The sequence below is a fragment of the Rhopalosiphum maidis genome, chromosome 2 (genome assembly GCF_003676215.2).
Source record: "Rhopalosiphum maidis isolate BTI-1 chromosome 2, ASM367621v3, whole genome shotgun sequence".
In the NCBI taxonomy this organism is placed as follows: domain Eukaryota; kingdom Metazoa; phylum Arthropoda; class Insecta; order Hemiptera; family Aphididae; genus Rhopalosiphum; species Rhopalosiphum maidis.
Window position 1 is genome coordinate 53857205 of NC_040878.1, and position 24309 is coordinate 53881513.

General features: G+C 27.2%; 1 protein-coding gene across 1 annotated transcript in view; it reads right to left on the bottom strand.

Moving 5' to 3' along the window:
* LOC113552749 (leucine-rich repeats and immunoglobulin-like domains protein 2) overlaps positions 1-23766 on the bottom strand; it is a 105143-nt gene extending 81377 nt beyond the window's left edge. Inside the window, exon 1 of the mRNA XM_026955645.1 lies at positions 23601-23766. The gene's annotated coding sequence lies outside the window, so the exon portion shown is untranslated. The remainder of the gene's footprint in view (positions 1-23600) is intronic.
* Positions 23767-24309: the final 543 nt, after the last annotated feature.

Below are 24309 nucleotides of genomic sequence, written 5' to 3' on the forward strand. Positions count from 1 at the left end.
CGAATAACCCGCGAGGTTTTAATATCCGCAAGAACACAGTTCATTGTTATGGAAATTGTGCGTCTTCCACGATTCTCGTCTTGTTGTGTATAATATATATATATATATATGTGTACAATAATGTATGCGTAGTGTGCATTATAATATTGATATCGCAGCCACCGTCAGTCGTATTGGATGTCGGATTTGTCACGCGTGTGTGGTTTCGCATAGGTCACGCACGATACGGATAATAATAAAAATATGGAATCCGACATCGTTCTGCTGTCGGAAGCAGATTTTAATAATAATAATAATAATCATAAAAAATAACAGTAACAATACGACCGCGCATAAGACGCGATATTGTAGAACTCGTAAAGCCGTGTATACGTGTGTATAGGTTTTACAGACTTCGTTCGAACACTGCAATTTTTGATATCATAATATAACAATAACATGGATATGGCCATATAGGATATTGTAATTTATGTATTACACCACCAAGCGTATATTATTTTATGTATGCCTATGGTAACTGAAATTATCGCCATTTATACGTGTTAAAAAGAAACTTATTTACTTGATTTGTATAAATCGATGAAAACTCCGACGCCATGATATAGTATTTGCTTATATAAGTCTATGTATTATTCGAAAATTGGCGTGATAGGATCGTGATATAGGTATATCCAAGTATAGGTATTATATGGTTGTTTTAATATTTTACGTATGTACAAAGTATTATTCTTACGAGAAGTTTGAAATTTGACAATAATACCTTAGTCGTTTGATAATAAAGAATTTTCAACGAAATTTCATATTATAACTATTATGACCAATTTAATGGTACTAAGTACTAAGTAGTAGTTAATCACCAGTTTCGGATTATTATTATATCAATATTTTTCTAGCAGCTGGGCTTAATTTAAAATTTAAAACTTTTATTTTACCGATATTATAGCCACATTAAGATTTGATTGATTTTTTTCACACATCAAATTTAATTTTAAAACATCTTCTTTACGTATTATAAATTGTATAAATTAGAATCAACATTGTTCCCTGCAACTACTACTACAAGAAATTATTATACTTTTATACGCACATACATACTCATACGTATAATACTATTATTACCTATTATAAAATTTAGTTTGAATAAACTTATGATTTTTCTCTTGATACTTTTTCAGCCTCTTCTATTTAATTGTTTTTATTGCAGTATTAAAATAAAAGACAGAACAAATCAAATCAATGGCCTATATAACACATGAAAAATACAATAATATTTTATTCCTGTCATAATGTTCTTAAAATGAAAAAAAATTTCTGATACTATGAGTTTTCTTTAAAATTTTATTATATTCTCAGATTCAACATTAAAACATATTTTTTAGATGGTTCACACGTGTTTGTTTATTTTAGTTTAGCGACTTCTTTATAGTGTGTTAGATAATTTATATATATATATGAGTTATAAAATCCTTAGGTTTTTTATTTATGGTATAGATACACGAATAATGTATACTTCAAAATATTGGAAATGTATGCCTTTACTGAATTATAATAATTGTATATTTCAATGATAATATATTGAATAAATGTGATTTAAAATCCAATTAAATATGTAAATATTTGCATAATTTCTGAGTAATTATAACTTTTTTTTTTTACAGAGTTTAATAATATATAAGGTTGAATTGAAATTTAATTAATATCAGAGTTTAAAACGAAATATTTGATATATAAATAATTGTTAAGTTCACATTTATAAAAATTGAAATATACATGTCTACCTACAATAAATTCATAATTTAATAAATAAAACTTAATATTTATACACTTTATGAATATGTATATATATATTGTGTATTATTAATTTAATAATTTTTAATGCAATTAACACAAAGAACTATAGTTAACTACAGTTGACAAAACTAGCATTGGGATTATTAATTATATTATTTTAAACACCTTTTCGTTGCCTTTTATGATTGAAGTTATATTAAAGAGCGACAACAGTAAATTAATTTTATTAATTTGATTTTTAAAATGTTTTTTATTGTCATAATTCATACTATGTAATTTCATTTTTTTTTTAAATTACACATATTTAATAAAAACAGTTGTTATGGTCTATGGAAAATCTATTTTAAGGAATATATATTAAATAAAATTGTTATTTATTTTATTTTTTGTTTAATATGTTTATAAATAAAATTAATGTGAATCATTTTAAATTTTAAGTATCTTAAAATTAACTGAATAAAATAAGTTGTGTGATAGTATGCTTAATATCATCATAGGATCATAATATCTGACCTTTGAACGGCTCTGAAAACCGTACCATCACGAGTTGGCAGAAAACGTTCGCATACATTCTATTGTGTCATTGAAAAATACCATTACATGCAATAAGAGGACAGTAATATATTTATTTCAATCTGCAGGACGTACATCCCGCATCGATCCACACATTGTTGATTCAAGACAACAGCTATAGACAGGTAACCTGCAGTTTGTTCGCATGCAATGCTGAAAAGCGGTACCATTTGCTATTTGAATTTGTCGGATGAATACTAAAACGCGATATTCTACCTATATATCAAAATAATAAATGGAAGTCGCCCTATATAGCTGTCGGTGGATGGATATAATATTTTCAAATCATAAACTAATCTAATATTAATATCGTGTAAAAGATGTAAATTATAGATGAGGGCACCTCAAATATGCGTATTTTAAACTCGAGTGGTAACAGTATATAGGTATGGAACTATGGAATAAGAAATGTTTCAAATTTGCGATGTTCGCATATTATATTTTTATTCGCACATTGCACGTCGTACCGATAAAATAATATAATATTGCATTACGCCATTTTGATAAAATCGTATAAAAGTGAAAGGTTATAATACGTGTATAGTTTTTTGTTTTGTTAAAGTTACAATTGGTCTACCGTGTTTATTTATAAAAATATCATCGACAAGTGTCTGATATATAAGTATATATATATTTTTTTTTATTCTTTTCTCAAAGGAAATTAGATTTTTCAATATGAACGTGTCAATACGATTGACTAATATTGACAGATAGTTGAATAAGCGAGAAAATATTGTATTACCATCGACAGCTCAAAAAAAAAAAAACATACTTTTGATATCCAAATATACCAGTGTACAACTGTAGAAACACTTTGTTTTAAAATAAAATTTATCTTTTACTGTAATCGGGAATTTTGTTTTGTCCTTCAAAAGAACTATCTAAATTTAAAAATAATGTTCATGTGCAAAAGAAATGTATTTGTACACGTATGAAGACATGTTGGCTACAATTAAATTACAATTAATTGTTATGGAATTGTCATATTATATTATATAGTAGGTACATAATACATTATCGTGTTTGCCTGCATCACGAAATCAGATAATTTGATATTATAGGTAGCTGATAAATTGTACTTAATATATGTATCCAGCACACGAACTATAGGTGTACACATATATTATTACATATAATATTATACTCTTATTATAGCGGTTTAAACCGATAGTAATGATTAATGGCATAGTCCCTAATCATTTCCTGATTTTAGTATGCCCGTACCTTTATTGATATAATAATATTAGACCACAGTAGCCCAGTGGTTAGGGCATCTGCCGTTAATGTACGAGTCCATTATTGGGTTAATAGCTGTTACAGATCAAGTGAAATAAGCAATTATCGAAAACCAATTATTGTACATTATTATACGGTTGCAAACTTCAGAAAAGTTGCACCATAACGATAATGGTATACCAAACGATATGTAATGATTTCATTGTTATAGCTTGTGATGAATAATAAAATATTGTACAATCATACTTCCATGAACAACGTGTGTAATGGTTATGACTTTTTATTATAGCCAGACATAATATTGTGACTTGGTATTAATTGGATACAAACACGTCTTAAAATTACACTAATGAAATTGATTTTTCGAAAAAACTACCGATTGCCAATTACTATGACTATCATTAGCATAGTGATCACAATCGTAGACGTAATGTTATCAGTGATATTATATCGTGTAATAGTATAATTCTGTTCCTAAAAGCGTCTCACTTTAAGCTTTTCTTTATCAGGGGTGCCGGTAGATACCTTTTTTCAAAACGATAGGTACGACTAACGTCCACAGTCTATTGGTCAGTAGCTGGTCAGTGAATCAAAGTAAAGTCCTTTGGGTTTTGTCTATAATTTAAATTAATTTAAGTAAAATGTGAATTTCTATACATTTTTGTAGATTTTGATTTTTGGTAAAATTACGAAAAAAAAACTTCTTCTTGAAGAAATACATAAAAGTATATAATAATTACGAGCATAGTGATCGATTTAGTATATAGATATTGTTTTCTTGCTTCATGCTTGTAGCTAATGGTTTTTTAGTTTAGCTACAGAAAAAATTTAACAAAATCACGCCCATGATCACGGTTGTCATTATGGTCTATATACTCATCACGTATAATTAATTTATATCAGATCTAAGACAATTTATCGTGTCGGTTGACCGCGATAAAATTAATATAGCATAATTCGAACATTTCGAACGGATCGTCATTTGGAAAACGAGCGTACGGTTATATAGGATATTTCGTTTTTATTGAAACGTATTATACGGTTATTGTTACACAGACTATATATAATATCGTTATATATAGTATATAATATATTGTATTCTGCGAATATTTCGTTTTATGGCGAACACCACACGACAATATAAACGAAATGGATCTGTCAAGAATGTGTAGCACATTTCGACAGCCACTTTTTCCAATTTATTTTTACTTTTAACTTGAACCGCTGAAGTGAATTTCTAGAACGGCAGTACGTGGGTGCATTTTGTTCACGTGACGATTGAAAACCGAATAAATTAAATAACTGCCAGATACATTATACATAAATATATAAAACCACAATGACCACAACTATACATTACCGCGTATCTGCGTACCCTCGTCAGTGATATACCTACTTATATTTTGTATATCTAATTTAGAACTTTTATAAAATTTGATTTTCTATACTACCGTGACCGGATTTATGATGATAATTTATTTTATTGAATTATGGATTTCCATAAGTATCCGTGTACTCGCGATTGTTCAGATCATATACTGTGAGTCTGTGAATATATTTTAATTAAATTCAAACGTACAGTATTTTTAATGTAGAATATATTTTATATATAGTATATGATTCTGATTATTTGATTATTTTTAATTAAATGCGAATTAATAATTTTAAATCGGGTCATACTTATCGTACTTTGAGTCATTGACGATGCATCGGTCTCGGTTGTTCGTAGACTACAATAATGTATAAATACTACGATGGTCGGCTAGAATAGCTAACGTCCTTTTCGAAATCAATAAATACAATCGAACATTATCGACTAAACAGTAATTTTTATAACTTTCAATAAAGAAATAAGTGAAAAAAAAATTTTTAGCAAACATAGTGATCACTGGTTAAACGTGTTACGGAAGTTCGTTATAGTTATTGACAAATGAAACTGGCCACTTCCGGTTTACGAGAAATGTCATATTGTTTTACGAAATTGCACTCGGCAAATGTCCACTACAAATACGAGTGTCACTACCGTTATTCCTGTATGTATACGAGTATACAATGCATTTACGGGTGTCACCCGAGTGGTGCGTGTGTTACAATGCGATGGGGAGGTATTCAATATAATACACTGAACAGTTGTAGCGTAATGGAATTCTGTGAACTCGGTCACTATACCCGCAATAATCATATTTTGTAATTACGCTTTTGTTTTGTAAATGAGCTTGCAACGTGCCAAAACTATATTCAACCTGTGTAGGGTCAACCCGACAAGCATATTTGTATCTTTTTTGATGAGGACGGTGTGCGTGTACTGCGGACCCGGGAAAAAGGGAGTAACTGAAAAATGCAATGTATCATTTCCAAGAAATATTCCGTAATTTTCTGCTATATAGACGTAGTAAGTATATAAGTTTAGGACGGGGGATTTTTCGTTTTTAATAATTTTACAATTTTTAAAAATTCTCGATGGTTTTTGAGAAATGTAACGATGATTTTCCTGAAAACGAAGTTTGCAAACACGGAAGATTTGTGGACTGAGAGTGCGTCGCTCTTATTTCTGTTGTATCCGTGAGTGAGAGTGAGCGGGAAGAAGAAATGACGTGAACCATGCTGCATAGCAGACTATCGGGCTCGATTGATTAAAAGGTTAGTGTAAAAAAAGACCGAATGTGCGATACCGTTGTATCCGTAGTTGTAGTTTTCTCGGCTTGTCACCAACTTAAGGGCCTTGGTGAGTTTTAGTGTCGTTTCTGTTAAAGCGTTAAATGATTGGTTGAAATATTTATCGTATTCGATACGGTTAACGGACTCGAATTTAACCTGAAAGTTTTTGACTTAAACGTTATGTTAGATTTGGTAAAAAAGAAAATACTAAGATCAAATATAGCATAGTGGAGCAAATAAATAATATATAAATAAAATAAATATGGTAGTATTGTCAGAATTTATTAACGTATACACAAATTATTTAAACTAAAGCGTTTTATACTTTTTAAGAGTACCTATAATTCAAAATATAATAAACTTGGCCATTTTAAAATAATAAAATGTCTTTTAAAATAATAATATAAACATTTTTTTTTATAACTCGACAATCCATTTTATCTATGGACCGGTATTAAAGTTGTCAAACATATATATTAAAAAACGTACTTCAACAACTAAATATTTAATTTAAATTAAAGGGATAATATTTGCTTCGTCACCATCGTACTACCATCGCAACGCGCATAATATATATTTATACATATATATATATATATATATATATATATATATGGTGATGGTGATAACTGATAAGTGTTTAATAACATGCCAAAAACTTTCGGTGGCGGTAGTATAACATCAACACTCGAATATTCAAGTGGCAAAACGAACACGGTGAGAGGAGAAAAAAATGTCACTTTTGTTATTATAATCAAATTACTATGTAATAATATGCGTGGTTGAGACAGGAAATAATATTTAAGATGTCGACCTACTTTACGAATTCATCGTTGTCAGCAGCACGTTGTGGTGTAGTTTCACGTAAAATATAAATGAAGAAAACATATAAGAGAGAGAGACGGAGACGTGGGCAGAGAGACAGAACAGAAAATCTATTCAACTATAATGTATATCCTGTACAGAATATATTATTATATTATAAACAATATAATAGTTTAGCCGAGTCGGTAAATAGATTTAGGTCAGAGGCGAAGTAATAATATAGCTGATTGAATTATGGGATTTCGATTCACGTATAATAATAAATAACAAATTACAATAACAACCGTAATATAGAATATGCATATTATTTTGTTGTCATCGTGTATTAAACGATATGATTATATAATATAATTGTATAGTATAAGTTTATTATCCAATTTATTACTGTAGTATTATAGTTTTGACTCTCTGGGATAATTAAAATAATAATAAAAAAATATTGTTTACTCGGTAATATACAAGTTTATGTAGCTTATTATTCAATAAAAATATAAAATTTAAAGAAATTAAAATTCCGTACACTCATAATATAACCGTGTTCACGATACTAAAGTCTTTATGTCACAGTGTGTTGATTTAAGTCATATCAATGGATATTAAATTTAAAAACTATTAAAAAATTATTACCTAACTCATTACAATGAATTATACATATATGCGCACGTCAAGCTTATTGCACCTTAATAAACTATTGAAAATGTCTATTCAAAATAAAATTATTATTTCTTTAACTATGGCATTTGCATTAACATCACCTAACCGTGAAATTCTATCAAACTTAAGACGTTTTAATTACGTTATAATATTGTACAACAATTTCGTCGTTCTAGTTAATATACGGGAATTATTATGTTCACTTGTTTAATTAAATTTTAGACAATTTATATTATTATTATTATTAAGGTTATAACGGAGGCATCCTTGTTTGAAAATTATAATCATACATAAGTGTGCAAACAGTCACTTATTTCAACCAAAATAAATGTACCAATCTTTTTTCAATCTACCGGTGGACACGATTATAATTTGGTAAATTGGATTGAATTTGTTATATTATGTCTACTTGAGATCGATTAGTCCACTTTTTCAAATGTTGTTACTTAACTCGCATAATTTGGTATAGTGTTTTACCAAAATTACCTAATATGATATTTGTGTAATAATATACAGGTATTTCATTATTTATAATGCGAACGACGCATTTCTCCGACAACTTTTCGTGCTACGATTATTTTAATTAATTGTACATCATGCATTATTTCTACTGTTGTTTCGTTTTTTTCTGTACATCGATGTAGTAGGTACATATAATAATATTATGTGCATTGTATTTTTAGATAAACCATAATATTTCGTAAAATACGGATTATTATTTAAAATTCCTGAACGTTATGTTATTAATTTTGCATGATTTTTTATAATTGTGTACAGTGCGGGTTAATTTGCTGATATTAATTTTAAATATATAAAACAAAATCAAAAGAAGAAAAAATGATAATATAAACATTGGATTTGCATAAAGTTATGAAATAATCCTTTTATCCGGGGCGTGACAATAAAAGCATAGTCTCTTATTTACATTATTATCAGGCCTTACGAAAACTGGTATTAAAATTCGCATTATACGTATAAATATATAATACACCCAGGGAGTGTAGCGTCGACATCCCTGTATATAACACATGCGTTGGTACAAGGCTGCGCCGTACTCGCAAAAAGCTGACTTTGGAACGGAACTACCGCACGGTATATTCGTGTCATATAATGTATTATATACATCTATAACAACAATACTATTGTAATAATAACAATACTTTTGTTATTAGTGTGGTGATTTTGTTTTATATTATATGGGCTTAACAATATCGATTTGAGAAAAAAAGAGGCATAATGTCAATAATGTCATTGGAAATTTAGTGAAAAATTGCTCCACGATAAACAATTTATTTTACGAGTATATAAAATTATATAAAAGCGAACAGAGGAATCGCTTGTCTTACGTTAAAAATATTACCTGGTATTATATAAATACACTCACACACACACACACACACACACACACACACACATATAAATATATATAACTATACGTGTATACACTGCGCGCGTTATTATTTTACAATATACATATACACATATATATATATATATATACTATAGGCGAGCGCTTAATCACAAAAGGAACAATGCACGTTGTTCGGGAAGCCTTCGAGCCTAAATCATCTCTCGGGAATATTCTCGAGGGTGCTTTTACCATGGATGCATTATATATGTATGGAAAACTAAGAATAAAATAAAATAAAAAAAAAAGAAAAGGAAAAAAAAGAAAGAACTACTGGCCTAAGACTTTGCTCCGCCTTCGTCCTCCCGCTGTGGCCGTCTCTTCCCGTGGTAGCTTTTTAGTAGCTTCGTAAATATTTATCAAGAAACTTGTGGTAGCGGGAAGGCAAGGAGTGCAAGGGGTAATATATTCGAATAATTTTTTCTTTAAACATCCCTCGGCATTCCAGCTAAATTATATTTTGAGCGGCCAACTATACAACGATGACGACGACGACCTCATACCACGCCACACAGTTATGATCGGCAAGACAGATATTGGACCCAAAAGAGAGTTTAAGTTATTTTATTTATTTTTACTGTACGTAAATTATACAAACTTGTCTCCACGGGATAATGATTAGAGAGCTGTAATGACTAGGACACAGGCGTCGTCGTCATCGTATCGATATAAACTTCTATGAGATTGCACATTAACAGATTTAATTATTTATAGTAGTAAAAATGCCATATATGTCATATCAATTCAATCTTAACGGCATATAATATGCAAAGTCTGAGTTTGACGACGTCGCTTTCACACTGGGTATTTATAATAATATACAAGGTGAATTGACCTCACCATGAAAAATTAACACATGAGTCAAGTATTTTTCTTTGTATGTTACTAACTTAACTTTTAAAAAATTGTTTAATAAAAAATATTTTATTTTCTCATAATTTCGAAAATATTATTCACACAAAATTTCATTTATGGTTGATTAACAGTAAATAAGTTATAAATTCATATTTTACGAATTAAATGTATAAATTTAATTAAGTTAATTTGACATATGAACTCTGGGTTCTCAATAAACGTAATTGAAATAAATATACGAGTAATTTAATCGGTTAAAATAAATCAGGAATTATTTAAATTAATAATTTAATTTATATTTGTTGTTGTATAGGTTTGAAATTGGATTGAATAAATATTTGCGTTTATCTACTGAATTTCAATCTTAACTTCGATGTGCTGTGTTTGAGTAATACAAACTTATACAAATGTGACAGAGTTACTATTATATATTAGCTGTGTAAAATAATATAAATAACAAATAAGTGTTGTTAAAAACTTTATAAAACTAAATTTTATGTATTAAATTAGACATGAGTGCATATGTAGTTAAAAAAAACGTTATAATTTACATTAGATATTTGCAAGAAGTTTATCATACCTTAAAATGAGGCAATATGGATAAAATTGTTCAAAATTGTTATTAATATTTGTAATTATATACATTTTAATGTAAATAATAAAATAATTATAGCTTCTAATTAAAGTTCTAATCTCCTACAGTACTAAACAAATTCACATGTATTTTAATATTTTTAGAATGTATTACGTAAAGAAATAGATAATTTGTTTTATATACAAACATGCTTTAAATAATAATTAGTATGCATTGTCGGTTATCTGTATAAACCGATAAAATTATTGATTTAAAAAGTTATTTATTACTGTAGTAACTATTCATAACTAGCTTTTATTATTTAATTAATTTAAGAAGCTTTGTTATTGAAAAATTGTAATCCTTAGTTAGAGAATATTAAGAAAAAAAACCATTAGGTACTTATACATTTTTTTTTTTAAATTAATATATATGATGATTCATTACTCAGTACTTATAGTAGAAATATTATTTACACTGTGTATATTTGAAGTTAGAGTACTTTATACTTCAAATAATGGAGTTAGTTTAAGTATTTTTAAATTATGTGAATTGCAGTGGTTTTTTTAGACGAAATGTGCACTTATGAGGAAATTTAAGAGGTTTTGTCATGTCATAAAAAAAGTAGACAGTTGCGTTATATTGCACCGTTAGTCTGCATGAGTCTAAGCACTCCCATGGCCATAACAAAGTTTCTTTATTAAATTAAAACACGTAAAATACTACATTGTATTTTGAAATCTGCCCAACGATCACGCTACTGTTATAACAGAATGAGATTGTATACCATACCTAGGTACGTATAATATATTAATTTATAGGGATTTATAGGGATATGCATAATACCTGCACATTCTTAAATATTTTTTTTAATAAAATCCACTGGAAATAAAGTGAACATATTTAATGCTTAATCGTAAATATAATTAAAAATAGTTGCTAGTGACAGTAAATTTAAAATTAAACATACATTTGTTTATTGGAAAACGTGATATTTATGTTTTTTTTACAAACAAATTATAAACCTCTCAATAAAAATTTATATTAAAAAATATTATATTTTTACAAGAATTTTATGAACATATTGTTTACTTTGAATATCAATTTATAATACCGTTCCAAATTAGAACTTTTTTTACCATCTTCAAATAAATAAATTAAATTATCTCTTTATAAATAATTTTAATTGTGTATAAATGCAATTTTACATGCATCAATTTTAAATTATAATTTTCTTCTCGGATGACTGTATAATAACCTGTCATATACTCATATATACGTGTCAAGATAGGTTTTAGGAAAGGCACTATAATCATTTTTAGTGTATAATCGTAACTTTTGTCAATGGCCAAGGAAAAAAGCAATATGAACTGTCAACGGCAATTGTATGCATTGTAGTAATAATAAAGAAAAAAAAGGTTTTCTGAAGTGTCTAATTTCATCCAAGAAATAAGTATTCTCATTCCTTGTGTTATTTTTTTGTTGGTGTTATTTATTATAATATATGGTATTATTGTGTATACATTTTATTAGGATTTTCATTTACCATATCGTTTATACGATCCTTAGCCTAAGAATTGCATGTGTTAAAGTTATGCATATAATATACACAATATTGCTTTTTCTGAAAGCACCTTTTTACTCAATAGGAAATCATTAGAAAATAACTATAATTCAAACCATCAGTTGCAAAACCAGAGAAATACATGAAATTATCAAGATTCAAGACCTTAATGATCTATTCAAAAATATAGAAACAGTTTTACTAACAAATTTCTGACTTCAAGATTGAATAATTAATATAACTCAAGTAAGTTAAATATAATTAAATTTTAGAATATATTTATTTATATATTCAAAATAACGGTACTCAGAGGACAGTAGACGATTTCTAATTAAAAATACTGCATAAAATCATGAATTATGATTAGTAAACTAATCATAGTTGATATTCAAAGTGAATACTAAAAAGTATGAACATTTATAATACAAAATAAAGGTTAAATGTATATTCGTTAAAAAATATGTAGTTAGCAGAACGGAAAAAGTTTCTAGTTTTAATAATATTTGATTCTGGAAAATCCTGTGTTGTAAAGAAAACACAGTTATAGTTATATAATTCAAATTAAATTCGATCTTGGTAAAAGATAATATATTACAATTGTCAAACCTAAGTAAACAGTTGTTATAATGTATTATAGTAATAGTTGTAATAAAGAATGGTTATCCTATTACAAATACAAAAGAAAAACAACAAACCAGTGTATTTTTCGCTAAAAAATATCCTATAATAAATTGTAAATGTTTCGTTAATAAAGCTCGATTTATATTTATATAAAATAATATATAAATAAATTTAAAAATGCTTTTTATAAATGAGTCATAAATTAACCTTATTCAGATATCTAACTAGTAACACTTAAATATTTTTGCTGTATGTTTGTGTTTGTAAAATAGTGTCAATTACCTGCAGGTTAATATTATTTTCAAACTATCTTCGGCATATTGACGTTGACGCGGCGTATAATTGTCAATGAACTATTTCTAGACGAGAATTAATACAAAATACTAATTTGTTCATCTTAATTCAATAATAAATCTCGTTTATGCAATAATAACTGTTCGATACAATCCAACACGTGGACTAAAATACAAATTGATAAGATAATATTGGTATCGAGCAAATAAATAAATAACATTAGGTAGGCATCCTGAACTTATTTTCACTACCTAATTGTACTGTATTACGTTTTATTACCCTTCGGTATTTTGACATAACACGATATTATTAAAAGTGAAGATAAAGGTTTGTTAAAAAAAGAAACAACTTAAATATTGACATTATTTAAATAAATTATTTAAGATATTAAGTCTTTAATTTTTATGAAGGATATGCTGTTATCATTAACATTATATAATATTAAATATTTAATATATTTTAAAAGGTTTTAGTTTCCTTTTTTTTTAATGTATTCAACGGCCAAAAGTAGTTTATAAATTTATTTTTCTCTTAGATAAAGGTAAATAATACATATAGAGTCCGAATTTATTGTTAAGTATTACGCTTGTTTTTAAAATACCATTAATTTTTTCATGCTTCTTGCAATATGCATCTTTTACTAATAGTTTTAAACTTGAAAATTAATGTCTATGTTAGGTAATATTCATCATAATTTAATTCTATGACATTTTCTTTTCTAACTTTTTAAATTTTAAATTTCTTATATTCTTAAAAGTTTCTATATTCTTTTTTTTATAAAAAAAATAACAGCACTAGTATTAGCAAAAATAAGAGAATCCGTAAAGAATAATACTTAATTATATCGGAAAAATATGTAAACATTTAAAAAAAAAATTATTATTTGTAAATATCAAATGAGCGCTGGTACTAAATCAGGTAGTGAAAATTATGAATTATATATTTTATATATTAGAAGTAAATTTGTTGCTCAACAACAGTAATATTACGACAAATACAAATTTAAAATTATTAACAAGCATTGAGATCTAAATATAACATGTTTACAATTAAAAAAAATCTATTCATCAAATTTTTATTTTTGATAATAGTTTATTATTGCAAATAATATTTTATAATCTCATTTTATTCATAAACAAAAAATAAGGTCAAATTTTATTTATTTCTAAATAAAGTTCCTACTCTATTGCGTGTTTCTTAGATATATAAGTTTTTAAGCTTTGCTGTGTATACGAATATAAAACAACGTATAATTTAATTTTATCAACAAACGCACGCATGTGTCAATCGTAATCACTATGTGTACAGTGTACAGATATACTGTTATTACTTATTGTCAATATGTTATTGATATTGGTATTATATTAATGTTACTGAAATATTTATACCTATTAGAAGAAAGCAAAGTAATAGTTATTGTCGATATGAGCAATAATTATGATTGGTTTAATTATACCTAAAAAATAATAATTACAATTTAATCGAAATCAGTTGAGTAGTTTTGGAATGCATCAAGAACGTACGTATGATGTCGCTACCAAATTTATATATACATCTATATTCTATATCTAAAATTCCAGTCAACCCTATCCAATAGTTGCGTGTATTTTCATGATTCCTAAAAAGAAAAACATATTTTCATTTCTCAGTATTACTTTATCAAAAAGCTTGGCCTCCCCTGGACTCTAAAGTAATCCATTTGCTTTTTTTTTTTATCTATTTATTAATTCACTCATTAACGCTTAGACCGAACCGCAGGGTCTAGACACTTGAAAGTTTGTACAGAGGTTCCTTAAGCAATGTAGGGGCGCACTAAGAAAGGATTTTTCAAAATTTGACCTCTAAGGGGGTAAAAGATGGCTTTTTTTATATATCTATAAATATATGTATTTTTAATTGTTTGTTATTTCTTCTAAGCGGTTGCTAGGATACTAAAATATGTCTAATTACTTTAGATATGTTTTTTTTTTAAAATTTATTTTGTAACTAATAATTATTTTTATCGAACTAAATTTTTACCTATGACACTAACAAAAAATGTGGATTTCTATTGGTAAAATAATTTTAAAAATCGGTTCAGTAGATCCAGAGATAACCTCTAACAACGTCAAAAAACAACTTCTTTAAAAAAAAAAAATTAAAAATCATATTATAAATATATTGTCAACATCCAAATATAATGAATATAGATCTGCTAATATACATTTATACATATCCATTTTTTCGCAAAATTATATAAATTACGCAAGTGTGGTTAAGCGCTATTTTATAAAAACAATGTTTATGTCAATTTAAAAAAAACATAACGAAAGTCAGTGGTTACACATACCAAATTTTACTCGAAAATATTAATATAAATACAACTATATAATTATTGTTTTAAAACAATTTGGTTAACGTTTTATAATTTTTATTTTAAACATAAAAAAACTAAGCGCAATAAAAAAATTAAAACACTTAAATAAACGTTACACGTTGTATCTACCTAAAATATTTATCACGGAATAGTTATGTGGAAAATGTATAGTATATACATTATCAATAAGTAGTATTAAGTATATAATGTAAGTATAAATATACTTAAACTCGTTATTATCATATGTATATGTTACTGTGAATGTCCGCAATTGGTGAGTGCTGACAATCACCTAGTGAATGTCAACATACACCTACTAAATTGGTGAATATTGAAAAATTGAAATAATACAGACGTGTACTAGTGGATGTTGACATTTACATTAGGATTTCGGTCAATATTAACATACACAACACGGTTTTGGTTAATGTTTACATAGGTTACTTATTCGCACATAATATTATGGTATAGTACTATAGATATAGACAATAATATAAAATAGAAATTATATGTTTAGTTATAAATATTAACAATTACTTTTATTAATTATGATTATTATTATTGAACAATATTATACATGTATTATTAATTTAAATTATGATTATTTTGCCATACATAAATTATTATTTTAAAACAACGGCAAAAATTGTATTACTTATTGCAACATGACAAACTGTCATAAAATTTTATACTGTATAAAATGCCAACATCTTTACAATCACACTTTTTTGTGGTGCACTTTGTTTTGCAATTACATCGTGTATAGGTAGGTACTAAAATTTTAGATAAGATCAGATTAAATAATATCGGCATTACCAACATTCACCAATATTGTTATATAAATAATAAATGTCGACATTTGCTAGTAAATGATTAAAAACAGTATAAATTTATTCAATATGCCAACATTCACCAATGACTTTGGTGTATGACGACATTAACCGGTGACTGGCGGACATTTACAGTAACATATATAATCAATATAATCTCCGAAAGTGGCTCTGCATTGAAGTACGCCGTAAAGTATATACCACATATGCATTAAAAAAAAAAACCCTCTTATTTAAAATGTAAATTTAAACACCTTTTTTCAGCATTCTCTGAAATGACTTACACATCACTGGTGTACAAATCTTAAATCTTAACATAGCTTATATATTTATTAATATATTACAAGTTCAAATATGACGGTGCTGTATGATTTTTTACTCAATAAAACCCAATAAGTACATAAAATATAAATACTACCTATGTTATGGTTTTTTTTCATAGAGCATATTATAATATATTTTCATAAATATTAAATATTAAAAAGTGCTCTGGTGAATTAAAACAAAAACCAATACAGAAAAAAAATTGTAATCAAATATTGTGGTTTATTTAGAATTCTTCAAATTATGTCATTTTTACAATGAAAAGTGAGTTGTCTTTGTCTTAAATCGTGTTTCGTAATTTTATTATGAAGGTACACAACGGAATTTCAGCTATCTAATAAATCTATTATTTAATTTAAAAAGACCTACAGAAACTATTTTTGTAAAATATATTTGACTTTTTTTTATCAACTTCGTAAGGTTCTTTGACCCATAGAATATTTAGTATGGAATCGAATCCAAAATATTGAGAGTATCATTTTATTTATTATAAATGAATGATGATTATAATATAAAAGAATTATTTAAAAAATAAATGGTTATATTAAAGCATTGCAAAAAAATGTCTTAATTTTAGAGAATGTTAATAGTTTTTAATTATATTTTTGTCGTTTTAATAAAATATTTTCAATTTATTAAAATATAATTATTTTTTTAAAAATGGTGTTCAATGTATGGTATTTACATTGTTTAGGTTTATGTTATTATATTAGAATAAATCATTGGTAGGTTTAAGTATTTACTGAAACTTGTGATAATTTCATGAGATTCATTCAAACCTCAAAATAAGTCAACTATGTGAACTGTAAAATTTTATTTCGGAAAGTTCTTAATGAATCTGTAAATATTTGTTAGTAAAGATAATATTTCAATGCAGTTGAAAGTTTGGGACGAATCATCATGTTTTAAATGAAGAAACATACAAAGTTAATATACGTAGTTTACTTAAGTTGTAATATCATTGTTTGTAAAAGATTTGGTAATTTTGATTCCTGTTTTTGACTTTATCTGGTTTATGAATAAAACAAATAAATTAAAGACACGTAAAAAGCTTACAATTAAATAAAACAAGAATTAAGTACAATATATTAGTGAATTTATTTTAATCAATTTATAGCTAAAACTGTGTAAGTCGTAGAGAAATGATCAATGTATTTAAATCTACTATCCTGCATTTGTATACTTTTTTCTATAGTGTTATTAATTAATAGATTATATGAAACTGCAGATAACCATACTAAGTGATTCATCGAGCTCAATCCTTTTTTGAAGAGTTTATTATATCATCACAAAAGATGTGATAAGAGTTCAAATTAGTGATACATTTCATAAAAATAACGATAATTCTTTTATAGATTTTTCTAATTTCTTATTTCGTAATTAGCGTATTTAAATTAAATTATAAAATTATATAAAATTCATAATCACAATGTACCTGTAGTATAGATTAAGATTACACGAATAAGGTAAGCGTATAATTTTACTTTTCATTTAGTCAAGTCAAACAAATAGTTTTTGAGATTTCTCTCTCTTCTTTTTATAATAAATGTCGTAGCTTCGAGGAAAATTTAGTGTCTGGGTACAAGATTTATGTCACCCAAGGGTTCAGTCATCACGACAAATGGGCTGATCCAATCCCCCTCTTTTCTCTTTACCCTTGGAGAGCTAAGTTCGTTCTTCAGTTTACGTTTAATATACCACCCTGTGGCCGCCGGGACCGTGTCACGGAGCTAATAAAATTCCACAAAATTTATCATTATCATTATTATTATTATTATTATTATTATAATTCTATTTATAATACAACAAGGGTCTATCGAGAAAATTGGATTTACCAAAATTGCTATCGAACCATTTACAGATTTATTTTTGATAAGCGTAAATATTATTAAAGTTACGAAGGTTATTTTCCACTAAGGATTAAATTATATTTAGTATGTCTACGCTATTGATATTCACGTAATTTATTTTCAAATGCTTAATTTTCTCGATTTATATTTTTGAAATATTATGGTTTGGATAACACATGACTTAAATGAACTTGACAAAATATTAGTTAATTTAAATGTTATATAAAGCTAATGGCCAATGTTGTTGAAGTTCAATTAATATTAATAATAATATGAGGTAGATAATTTAGTATAATATTATCATATATTTATATAATTATAATATAAATGTATTTTCGAATAAGAAAAAATTATATAATACTGTATTTTTAGATTTAACTAAATTCAAAGTGAAATAAAAAAAGTTAAGAAACGTAAATACTTTTAAGAAATCGAATTATTAAATTATCAAAATGTTGCATCAGTTTTAATATTAAGACAAGTCGTTATATGTCTTGAAATAGAATATCAACATGGTGACCCACCGGAAATTTTGATACGATACTAACTATGTGTGATTAGTTTAATGTATATTATCATGTAGCAAAATTGCCTATTTAACGCGCCGTCTTACTTTTGAACTAATTTAATAATATTAATTTTAATTATTGTAATATAAAATATGCTATTATGTACACTATGTTATTTGTACACTATAGAAGTACTTAATCTTTTATTAAACGAGTATTGTGAATTATTAATTTTCAAAATTTAAAAAAATATAATATGATGTTATTAATTAAAATGTATAATAATATTATTTTAATTATTAGCAAATATTTCTATAATTAAATACAAATTAATAACGAATTATTGTTGGATGTGGTATCGAAATTCGAGGCGTAAGAGTATTTAGAGTTTGAAAATATTTACAATAATTATATAGGTATACATAAATATCTCCATCTTGACTTGAATTATTAAAATCGTTTTATTATTATTTAAATCCACTAATTTAAAAACAAGTTTTTTATGATAATATGTAAATTGTTACTATAACATGTATAATAATACTTAATTAATTGAACTATTCTAAAATATAAGCATAGAGTTATAAACTATCAGATACAAGTATTAGTCAACTGTATTAATTTTAATCAGGTACTTTTAAAAGCTGCTAAAAATAAATCTTAAAACATACAATTTAATTTGAAGGAGAAAAAATCTCAAATTGAAATAAATGTACGAATCAAATTAATTATTATCTCTGTTTTTATTGATAGAATATTGTTTAAACAATTGTGGTTTGATTATTAATGTTTAGTGCAATTTAAAATAAGCTACATTTTATGACAAAATCGTATGCGCAATTTAAGAAAAAAATCGATTTCCCTCTCCTATAAAACTTTTATATTACATTGTGGTTTATACCAACAGCCAACAACCTGGTGTATTCTTTAATTTAATAATTTATTTTATACATTATAAATAAAAGTATTTATATTTTATTTTTTTCTTAAAATAATATAATTAGACATTTAAGACACGCTTATCATATATGTATATAAGTGATGCAAAATGTGAAGCATTGAGTGAATGAAACCTTAGTTATATATAGTGTTACACCAAAAACTATCTAAAAGTGTATCTTAATAAAGGTACACAACTATATTGTCTTTAAGTCAAAACTCATGAAGATAAAAATAAAATATTTATTAAAAAGGCATTATTTATGTTATATACACGTGTTAAGAGTTATACCCATAGCTGGAATTAATAAATGTATCATTTATACATTTTTTTTATCATATATTTTATGTACGTCATATTATTACAACAGTTTATACATAACAATAAATAACAATATAAATTGTGTTTGATATAATATTGTATTTTTACGTTTGGTGGTGAACAATTCTAACTTTTTATATTTTACAGTAATTTTTTAAGTGATATTATATTTGTATTATTTTTAAGTAAATCAATGAAAGCCCCTTAGTTTAAAAAATGTATTGAGTCGTGATTTGAGGATTTGCAGACAAACGAAAAACGGATTTTTTTCCAATGTATTATTTTTGTAAATAATAATAATAATAATAATAATAATATATTTATACATTTATAATCTATAAATTAATTAGATGTATGATAAAATTATTATCATCTATACACACAGATTGATTTTTATTTGGTTGAAAATAGATATAAATTATAATACATATTTAATTTTTATTAAGTTTTCATTTATTTGTCGAAAAGAAGTTGTTTTAACATGTATTACAATATTATAAAAAACCCACATCAGTAAATTAAACCAAGAAAAATAATTAACAATTTTTATGCAAAACAAGACGTCTAGAGAAGCAAACAAATGTAATTTTCAATATCTAAAACATACAATAAATAAACATGAGTCACCACTGTGTTTGTCTCTAAGGGTTAGCAGGTTTTATACACAGTTAAATTATGGAACAAAAATGCAACACTATATAATATTTCGTGCATACTCTATGGTTTACAAAGTAGTACTAAAATTATTGTTGTAATGAAATGGATAGACGGGAAAAGATGATATTATATGCCGTGCTTCTGGTTATGGTATGGTTAAAGTTAACATATATATGTTATGTGTACGCATGTTGTTAATAATATTTTTTTGTATTCGTTCATATAAATTGTAACACGGCTGTCAAATTCAGAATTGGTACTCGGACTGTTTTGCAAGCCGGGTTGGATGCGGTATTTTTTTTTCACCTTGTACTGTGTGTCCACTGCCAGCCAACTTACGGCTAATGAGACAACAAATACAAATAATATATAATATTATATTATAAACGAGTCGATGTGATGAATCTGTTTCAGAGGGTAAATATCAGGAAAACCATTTATTTTTTATTTTTTAAACATCATAACTAAATAATTTAATTTTCTAATAGTGCATAAATCGGATAAAATATTTTATTGTTACTAAATATTTATTGAAAACATTGTGAATTAATACATGATATACATAAAAAACATGATAATATGATATTTCAGATTTAGAAAAAACGAAAAGCCTTTTAGTTTAAAATGTACCTATAATTTCGTCACTTTAAACATATCAACGATTTGAACCAGATTCATTGCCAAGTGATTTTATTATATTTATTATTATATAATAGAATAATATAGGTGTGATTGTCACCCTCACGTTCGGTCACTAACGAACGAACATAAATGATGCCAATGAGTCGATCGACGATTCAAATCAGGGGAGGACCGGACGACTAGATTCCGTTCACTCTCTTCGACTGTTCGAATAATAGTCCGGAAACGTGAACGATTCAGTGAATATTTTATATATACCTGTCTATATCTGACCTAAATAACGAGTTTCAATTAAATTATTCAATAGCTAATTAACATTTAACGATCCGTGATCACGTATGTTTCGTTATTTACGCAGTATACGTGTATAGAAGAAAATAATACGACATGTCACACAACCTGTACATAATAAAATATATAGTATAACATGTATAAACGGGATGGAAAACGTTGGAATAATCTCATATAAGCCAACTGTTCGATTGTTTCAGGAAGTAATGTGTGTTGGGTGTATAATCAATTAGATATGCCATCGATTAAAATGTTTTTGTCACTATAATATAACCGCAGTTTTGTTTTATATTTGTAATTGGTTAAAATTATTTTTATGGTTGTTAAATTGTATTAAAAGTCTGACAAGCATTTTTTCAATTTGGTAGTTATATGACCCCACTTACGTAAAAAGGACACGCACAAAACATCCATTCTTACACGCCACTATAATTTACACGTGAGTCCGTTTGCTCAGCCACCGTGAATCACAGAAATTCATTTAATTATATATATTAGTCTCCAAAAAATTGTTCTCTCATTATTTCCATCTACCATAAAAATATATTACACAAAGAATCATTAGTAATAATACACACTGCATAGAAAAATCAGATGAAAAAATTATGGTTGTTTCGAGTGTTATCATAATTATAGAATTCAACTAAACCGTTAAATTATGTACGAAAATTTAAATAATTTAGTATAGATCAGTATACAAAAATCAGTAAATAATAAATACAACAATAAAACGATATATTTAAGACATAATTTATTCTATATTTAGGTAAATACCTATAAAAGGTAAAATTTTTTTAAAAGTTTCTTTCATTAATAATAATAAAAAATAAAATAAAATTTAACTTTAATTTTGAATGTTTAGTTTACTTGCAGCGTATTACTTAAATACGAGTAATTACGATCAAAACCTTTTGAAATTTCAATCAAACTTTTTATTTACTAACAATAGAAGAGAATAGTCGTATAATATATAATATATAGTCTATAAAGATACTTAAGTACACACTCAGCGATTTGTAATAATTCAATTAATTTATTATTCAGTGATTGAAATGAATAAAGAATTCAATATAGTACCAACTGATGTTTATTATTATATAGCATAGCTGGTGGCTAACATTACTTAATTATATGTAGGCCCATATAATATAATGTTATGTTAAACCTTTTTATAAGTATACATTAACTTCGCATCAATTAACAGATTTAAATATTTGCATAATGTTATTCTCAAACATGAGAAATACTTACATACTATATTAAAATGGACGAATAAAGTGGTTAAAAAATAACGAGTGCAATTAAGAATTCAAATTAACGTCATAAGTTTACGATACCTATGTTTAAATATTTTTCTAAAGAATTTAAATGTGCTTTTTGTAGGAATTCGTATTAATTTAATTATTAATGACATAATATACTTAACATAAACAATACAAATAAAGACTAACATTTTTTAATTTAGTTAGCATTATTATAATAGTACATTATAATAATGACCATAAAATATGAATGAAAATCGCAATTTTGACGAACTTATAAAAGTAAATTGTATATTATAACTTTAAAATATCATGTCCGTGTTCGATGCTATTATATAGTTTTAGAGTTAAAGAGTTAAAAACAAAAAATAAACAACGTGGAAAACCGCGTGGGAATTAAAAATATTATAATATAATATACACAATAATTGTGCAACAAAGATTTTCGTATCCAGTCAAATATATATATATCAATATAAATAAATATGTTTATAGTATAGAAATAAAAACTTTAAACGTATATATTTTTTTTTTTTAAATAAATAAATAAATTTACAAAACTCACCCCAGACAGAAGTAATTACGTACGTAACAGGTACGGCCGTCGGGCGCGAGTAGAGGGGTGGTTCGGTGGTGGCGGCGGCGGCGGCGGCGTCGCGGCGATGGTGCAAGTGGTCGGCTGCGGCAATGGTGATCGTCAGACGCGATCAGACCCGTCACTACTACTACAACTGTTGTACTATACTACAACTGCCGCCGCCGACCACCGCTAAAAACCCCACCGCGTTGGGGGCTGAACGGTCGTCTGTCGCGACGGGTGTCGGCGCGTGCGCTTGCGCGCCAAAATCGCGTCGCGGGCCCTCCTGTTGCACTCCCGCGGGGACGGTTTTTGAATCGCGCGCGGGCCTTCTCGCAGGGCCACCGCCGACGCTGCGTAGTTTGCGCCGATCGCCTTACGCGCGTTTGGGCCGCTCGGCGCGTGCGCGGCCGCGTTCAATACATCGCGTGGGAGGGGTAAGGGATGTGGAGGGGTACGTGATAGTCGGCGGTGGACGGACCGATCCGCCGAGGACGAGGTGTGCGCGATGGTGCGTGGCGAGTGTGGTGCGACGTGTGCGTGTGTTTCGGAAAATCGGCGTGGCACCACCACACGGGACGCACGCACGCCAGACGCGGGCGCATCGAGTCGCGCCGACCGGTTTTGCCGTCGCGACTGTTGCACCGTGCCGACTAGACTTGCGGATCTCGCTACTCCACCACCGGCACATCAGACG